Source organism: Rhipicephalus microplus, chromosome 6 (assembly GCF_043290135.1).
Source record: "Rhipicephalus microplus isolate Deutch F79 chromosome 6, USDA_Rmic, whole genome shotgun sequence".
Lineage (NCBI taxonomy): Eukaryota > Metazoa > Arthropoda > Arachnida > Ixodida > Ixodidae > Rhipicephalus > Rhipicephalus microplus.
In genome coordinates, this window is record NC_134705.1 from 149,156,172 (window position 1) to 149,164,553 (window position 8,382).

Below are 8,382 nucleotides of genomic sequence, written 5' to 3' on the forward strand. Positions count from 1 at the left end.
GTAGAGCCATGTTGATCAAACATGAGTAAGCAATAATGTCCTATAGGTAATTGGACACTCTCCAATGCTTACTTGATGTTTTAGTGTTTTAGAATAGTGTTCAAGTAGCGGAAACATCGGCTGTGGATGACTGTCAGTCATGCTTCCATTTATTTCTTAAAAGGATCAACGGCCGATATTATCTGCGGAGTTAGTATTTTTTCGCATCCTTAAAAAAATCTCTGCTTAATAATTGCTGAATAAGCGCTGCCCAATATGGGAATGCCTGTGTGGTCACACCCTTTAACTAGGTGGAAATGATCGTATGTGTGAAAGGATAGGTGAATGGAAGCGACTACTGAATGGCAATTTGACGTCTTGCTCGCCGCATGTCAATGTAAGCTGGCTTTTACAGAATATGCTACCAGACCAATATATTTAACTAAAAGTAGGGTGTCTTATATGCACATCTAAATTCCTTATTTTGCAGAAGTGCCGTGATGAAGATGCTTATTGGCGCCCTGGTGTGTGCGTATCTGGCACTGGCGAATTCTCGTATGATATTATCGTTCCTGAAGGCTTTTACCTAATAATTTGTTATCGAGTCTTGCTTATAATCAAATGTGTACAAAGTAGTCAATTCATGGCAAATAATAATGACAAACAATATCTGCGAGCAAATATTCAAGTATATCTTTGTTACGAAATGCGAATTTTTCAAGAAAAAGCACGAAACACGCTGTAAGAAAAAGGAAAAAACGGAAAAAAAATTCGGCCGATTCCACATAACGGGGTGCACGTTAAAGAGCCCCAGGTGGTCTAAATTTCCGGAGCCCTCCACTACGGCGTCTCTCATAATCATATAGTGGTTTTGGGACGTTAAACCCCACATATCAATCAATTCCACGTAACTGGGATTCAACAATATGCGAAGCATGCAGAGGGGAGGTGACTGTGTTGGAATTTTTTCGTTCAGCGACAAGTCATGAAAGGACGCTATATATTTATATATATACAATTGATGTTTATAACGCTAGTTGTTTGCACTTGCGCAAAAATGTCGACTGGAACATGCGTATCAGCAAAACCAGAAGCTGATATAAAACGCTGATGCTGGCCCTGGACACTGCTATATTAATCGACTTCACCGCATGATACCTCACCACAATTGACGTTAGCCTGACATGACGACTGTATCAAGCATATGTAATGTTTATGAAATTGGGTACGCAGTACTGCAACTACTATTACGTTTCACGAAGATTACCGTTCATTTGGTGTGTAGTTCCGAGACCTGGCGTAGCTGTGTGGTAGAATGCTTGACTGCCACGCAGAATAGTTGGGTTCGATTCCTGCTGGGACCCTGAAGTTCATTTTTTGCTTTCGTTCGGGGCTCAGCGTTTCCAATGTTCAATCACCTGTGGCGTATACCCGCATGAAGCGACACATACCCGCCTGTGTGTATATGGCACTGTGTGACGGGAAGTGTCTGACGCTGCACTCGACGGGATTGTGACATTATTCAAGTCTTGACCAGCGCGTCATACTCGTCAAACCATTTTACCCTCCCATGCTTATTTTGGTTCACGCCAAGTTTAGAGGGTGATCATGAGAGCACCCAAACGTGAGCAGCTAGATAGATAAGTAGATACGCTCAAAGTCGCAGAAGTTCATTAGGAATGCTTCACAATTAAAATGATATTGCATCAATATTAAGGAGAAAGCATTGGGTCAACCAATTTTATCATAAAATAACGCCTTATGCAACGCATGATCGTCGTCCTGACAAAAAGTAAAATTCTAAGATACGTTCAGGACTATTCAAGAATGTGAAGATAAAGAATAATTGGTCACGTGGTGATGAAAAACGAAGGTAAAGCATCAAGTTAGCTTGGCAGGACCATGACCACAAGACCACTGCAAAGACGGGCAGTGGAAGTGCTAACCTGCTTTCTGTATTCTTGTACTTGAGCGAAGCAACAATGTTTAAGTTGACGCAATATACATGCAGTTCGCGCCTAAATGTTTTGTTCGGCTAATTTAAATTTCTCAGTTTGCACTACAGCATCAATGCAGCTCACTCGAAACTGTGTGGCTGTGTTTGCTTTTTAAAGTTGAGGAAGTGCGTGCGATTCAGACCGAATATCTAATGAACCGGCCTGGTCCGATTTGCAGTGACGTCCCGCACAGCGCAGATGGCGTCAACGAGCCGCTTGTAGCTTAAGACATGTTCATAACATATGGTGCAGCACTGGTGCAGGGCAAAATAAAAAAACTTGAGGTTGTTTCGGTGTCATTCGAATTAGCGCGGATTGAAGGCGTCACAGCCACAGTCGGATAAGCACTTCGCAGCGATGTTTCCTCTTTGCGAGTTAGCCTAATCAGCAGATCACCACGTCAAATGAACAAAAAAAAATTCATTTAAGAAATTCATGGTAAGAAATTTGGGTATATTGCCATAACACCAACTGGTTCGCTTTGTATTTCGAACATGTTAGCGGAATTTCGGTACTCAGCTATTGTTGAATGTCCTATTGTTTTGATATTCAGAAGATCCCGAGTGTCCTCTTATCAACTGTGTATCAGGATGGAACGCTGGATGCTTGATCACTACAAACCAATGTCAGTGCGTCTGTGGTGAGTACATGGTACGTTTATCTCCTTTGCGGTGTGAAGTATAAATCATGACCTCACTAAAGTGAGCTTTCTACGCATTCGCCGATGATCATGTCCGGTTTATTGCATTACCGCACTAAGACCATTGTACCTGCAATGCAAGCTTTTTTTTTTTTTGAGTGCTTGTTCCACCGATACAATATTTATGAGAATAGAAAAGTAGGTGTTAAAATGAAGACTTTCTTTGGGACCGCCATTCCAAGTGTAGGTATACATTATAGAAGCCACAATTTCACTGCAAAAGCGAAGCAATGAATGCGACGGACCAGCGGTTATCCAGTCGACGCGCTACGCACCCGGCCAGGTCTATTTCTTCTTCTTGAGTTTAAGTATGATGTTCTTGAACCCCGGTTTGCTCCCTGAACTACTGTACTCTTCTTGTCTCTTAAGGTTACCGCTATCATTTTCAGCCCTCATATTTTAACTTATATGCGTGCGAAGCTCTTCATTTTTTTTTTGGCTTTCCTCCATGAATGTATAGGTCAATGCATAATCTCACTGTCACTTTTTCGAGCGGTACCTTTTTGTTTGTGTTGCAGTGTAAAAAGAAAGTCCTTGTGAATTTATCGCTGAGAACTTTCAAAGCAGCTGCACACCTGATCAATTTATTGATTGCAACCCAGATGTCTCTCCTTGCATCTGTCGTTGCGGTAAGTCGAATAACAACGCACTCCTTTTTAATTCGTATCCTACAACGGCCTATAAGTTCGTTCAAGCTACACATTGTAATGGTAGTAATATAACAGAGTACAGTGTGAACTGCTAATATTGAGCTTTTATTGTTGGTGAAGATAAGCGATATACTATAGGCAATAAACCACCAATTTTTAAGGCTGCCTACTTCGTAGCACGCTCCTCCTCAATCATAACCGGGTTGCGGCGTGTTATGTTCCGCATCTTAATTTTAACTGAAATGAAGAGCAACTAAACCAAAATAATTAGGGTAATAAATGTTATGAACCTAATACACTTCAGTGCCTACGCGCACCTTTGATTAAAAGTTTTCAGCTTCAAGTCCACGGACCATCTCTACAGCAGCCCATTGACATCACAATACTGTGTGGCAGCCGTATGAAATCCTTCAAATACGGTCGCATCACTTGCACGAAGTAGTGCAAGGCTGGACCACAAAAGAGCTGATGAGCACCTAGCAGGTTCATAAAATTGCTGATTTTTGTTTGAGACACACGCCAATTTCGACCCTAAAGACCTTGTAGTAAAAATAAAATTGATCTCCTCGAATTCAAGTGTGACCCTGAAGGCCCCTCAAGCATTTCTAAAAAAATTTCTATGTATTGATGACTAACCCACTTCATATTTTCAGGGAATAGTAAAGTCACTCAAGAGAATTCAGGATAAGCACGAAACATATACAGTTCGCTACACAAAACCGCCTCAGATTGAACACAATGAGTAATCAAGGTTTGACTTCGTAGACGTTCGTTACGCCCCATGTCAAAGGTATGCAAATATTCCAGTGACGTAGAATGTTCTGTATCTCGTCACTTCAAAGACGCAGCCACAGCTACTGTCCAAGCTGGTAAGTGCAACTGGCAAAGAGACGATTTCGTGCTATTGGCATATCGGCATAAGATTTATTAAAGTCTGCATGAACTTCTGCAGCAGCGCTGCAATACATCACTCGATAATCAGCTATAAAAAACACTACAAAGCCAGTATGAACTCCTGCAGCAGTGCTGCACTATTGCACTCGATCATGGGCACAGAAATACAGTACACTGATAATTTTAAAACCAAGTCACTCTGTTGTATTCTTTAGCTCGCGTTTTCTACAAACTTATAAAGACAATGCTTTCGAACCATGAACTGCAATAGTTCTCACTAAGCACTAATAAAAATGTCAGTGACCGGGGGGGTGGGGGAGGGAGCACGACATTGATGAAGACCTGTCTCATTGACTCGTAGGATTTACCTTTGTCAAACACTTACGACCAGAAAACATATTCATTTGTTAGCAGTGCCACGTAGTACTTAAGCAGTTTTACCTTTAGGTAACAGGCGTTTTGAACATTTATTGTTCGTCCTGCGCCCGATGACTAGTGAGGCAGATATGAAATTTAGTCTTGAAAAAACATCCTGCCTGCAGAAAACTGGAACCACAAGTCTCTTCTCTATTTTCATACTGTACTCGGCATATTGTCTTAAAAAATTTATTTTTCTTTCTTTACAGCTCTCAGGTAGTACCGGCACCAAAGCCGGACCTTTCGACCCGGCCCAGTTACCTCGGTTTGTTCATTTGACATTAAAGCTGAAATGTGTAGAAGTTGGCATTAGCAAAATAAATTTTGTGGAATAAACAACTTGTTGTTTTCTTTGTTACTGGTATTAAATGCAGTATTTAGAGACTTCGTAAAAACCTGATACTGGTAGATATTCAAACTAATTTACGCAAGTACGAGCTTTACTCCTCACTCCAATAGACCAAGCAATTGTTTTTGGCTTTCGAAATAGAGGAGACGTTATTGTTTTAATACAACCCTAGTATAACAGGTTAACTTGTGATTTAGGATAATTAGAGAGATCAAGTCTTTACTCAAAAACTTCCTCAATTTGGCGGCGTTTGTTTACCGCGGACACGCTGGTAATTAAAGAGAAGAATATTGTGATTAAAGTATTCGAGAGGAGACTTACGCTACTAATAATACCAAGAAAGAATATGAAAAAGTATTAGATGTGCAAATGAACCTGACAACAATACTTACCCTAATGTGTCAGGTAAGTTAAAGTAGCCCCGCCGCGGTGGTCTAGTGGCTAAGGTACTCGGCTGCTGACCCGCAGGGTTCGAATCTCAGCTGCGGCGGTTGCATTTCCGATGGAGGCGGAAATGTTGTAGGCCCGTGTGCTCAGATTTGGGTGCACGTTAAAGAACCCTGGGTGGTCGAAATTTCTGGAGCCCTCCACTAGGGCGTCTTCATATTTATATGGTGGTTTTGGGACGTTAAACACCGCATATAAATGAAATCAGTTAAGTTAAAGTAAATTCTGATGGATATTGAAACAATGTCTAAGCAATCGCTCTATTGAAAATAAGACATGCTACTCACCACGTTCCCCGCCGCGGTGGTCTAGTGGATAAGGTACTCGGCTGCTGACCCTCAGGTCGCAGGTTCAAATCCCTGCTGCGGCGGCTGAATTTCCGATGGAGGCGGAAATGTTGTAGGCCCGTGTACTCAGATTTGGATGCACGTTAAAGAACCCCAGGTGGTCAAAATTTCCGGAGCCCTCCTCTACGGCGTCTCTCATAATCATATGGTGGTTTTGGGACGTTAAACCGCACAAATCTAATCTACTGACCACGTGTAAAATATATTGGGACTGAAGCAGACCACTTGAATGAACATGCAAAGTTAATTAATTGACACGAGACCTAGGTACAGAAGCCGGTCTCCTCACTGGCTGTTCTTATTGTTTTATTCGCGCTTGCTGCCCACACTTCAAGGCACGATGTTCATCATCGCAATTGCTTAATACTGCAAGCGCACGGACAAGGTGGTTTTGTCTATGGTAGACGGCAATGCTCGCAGTAGAACCTTGGTGATACGGTCATGGCTTGTATGAATTCGTGGATAATAGAAATTTTTGTTCGCTCTCAGCTATGACCCATTAGACTGCAATGAAATGCCGGAGTGGGCTGTAAGGAACCAATATTCAAGTCACCACGCTATATAGAACGCACACTAGCACGCAAATGCTGCTCGCATTGTCACAAAATACGTGACTCTTAAGTGCACAATAACATAGGTGTATGCGCGTCGCGCCGTTTTGTAGCCTTCAAGATTTCGTTGCCCTAAGTGAATTTTGGAGGCCTAAATACGTGAGTTCTAGAGTGAATTTTGGAGATGGGAGTGAATTTTGGGGCCCTAAATGCACCTTCGGGTGCCTTAGCGTTTAGCTTATCCGAATGAAACTGGCGTCATACTTTTCTTTTCAATGCGTTGAAACTTCAGGTACTTTCATGTGGGTCGAACATAACAAAGAAAACGATAATGAGTTCAGGAATACTGTAGGCTTAGGTAACGTCCTGAATGGGCTTCAATTGCATAACAAAGAAATCTCTCGCCGGCGCTGGAATTCACGCTAGAAGCTTGCAGCTTCACCTAATTTCAAGCTATGTCCTCAGCGACCATGATGACGACGCTGATCTTGGATAACAGTGAGGCGTGCAGGGACGCAATTAGTGATATTGACCCAGTTCCCGCAGTTATAATGAAATTCGCCCACTTTCTGAAAATGCGACCAGCGCGCACCGCCGTAGCCGATGACGGTTCAACCATCCAGCACTACGCCCAAGATACTTGCATAAGGAGCGGACACTCCCATAGGGCCCTGCGGCCCAGCTACTGCGCTGCTTTAAGCGCCACGAGTCGCTGGTTAGACCCGATAACGTCTTCACCATAAATAAAATAAATTTTTTTTCCGACGCTGGGATTTACAACCGTGCCCTCATGCTCCGAAAGCAAGTGTCATGCTCCTAAAGCGAGTAACACTAGGCTACAGAGCCATGCTTCCGTGAAGGGAATACATGTGCAGCACGTCTAAGCCACATGAATGTGCCTCTTTGTGCAAAACAAATGCAGAAAGAAAACACTTTCTAGTCATACTTTACTGTTTTGTATTTTAAGACAATTATCGTCCTCAGCGGACATGATGCAGAGCGGACGTAGAAAATTGCACAAATAATAACACTTATTCCTTGAAACTGATGCAAAACTTGGGAATTCATTGCCCTCCTGAAGAGGCTATTACGTGTCTTAAAAAAAGTGCTTTAGTGTATTCAGAGCGTCGACAACCACGTTTGGCAGTACTCCAAGCAATGGTTTGCATGCTTCCAAGGGACGGCTTTATGCTCTACCATAGTCGAGTACCTCGTACTCTAAATAGTTACCAACTTTCTCTAAACACGCAAGAACGTCTCGAAATTCATTTAGAATTTTCACGCATTATGAAATTCATCATTTATCTGGTACACTAACACAAAGGACGTAAAAGTGGCTACAGCATAGTGTATCATATTCCAAACAGTAGTTCCGGGATTTGAACGATGGAAACCTTCAAAACCACCTTGGACGCTACCGCTTCTCAACGTTATCTGTTAAATAAATGGTGTACGGAAGAAAGCAGACATGGCACCTCTAGTAGCAGCACAGATGGCACTTAATCATTTACATATAATGCATAACAAAAAAAACGAAGGTATATACAGATGGATCGTGCACTGAGGAAGCGTCAGCCTGTGCGGTTTTAATACCCGAAATTCAGGAAAAAGAGAATGTACAAAATATCGCACAAATCTTAATCGACGACCGAAGAATTCGTGGCTGTCTTTGAAGCAGTTAGGCTTTTCTGCGAGAATTCTGAGCCACGAAAGTGGGTAATATGCACGGATAGCAAACCTGCCCTTCAGCTAATCAAAAATGCGAGATCAATTTACAAAAATGGTGAAATAGCAAAATGTATAGCAGAAACTGTACAATATGCCTCAGCGCAGGGTCAAAACATCGTATTCCAACGAATACCCAGTCACATTGAAAAAATGGGAAATGAAGAGGCTGACAGCGTCGCCGAAAAAGCATAGAACTATGGACGAGATTGTGCGATCCCTAATTCTGGGGCGGGTATTTGACGTCCTATAACGCAAGAAACTCACCATTGTTCGTCAGAGAAGTGGTTAGATAGTGCTAAATCAAAGGAATCAGTACTTTAGCA

The 8,382-nt window shown here is 42.3% G+C and overlaps 1 long non-coding RNA gene across 1 annotated transcript; it reads left to right on the forward strand.

The window, feature by feature from the left end:
• The first annotated feature begins 2,385 nt into the window (after positions 1-2,385).
• LOC142764997 (uncharacterized) lies at positions 2,386-4,976 on the forward strand. The gene is made up of 3 exons (XR_012884002.1): positions 2,386-2,616; positions 3,195-3,305; positions 4,847-4,976. It is a non-coding gene; the product is annotated as an uncharacterized LOC142764997 (long non-coding RNA).
• The last annotated feature ends 3,406 nt before the right edge of the window (positions 4,977-8,382 follow it).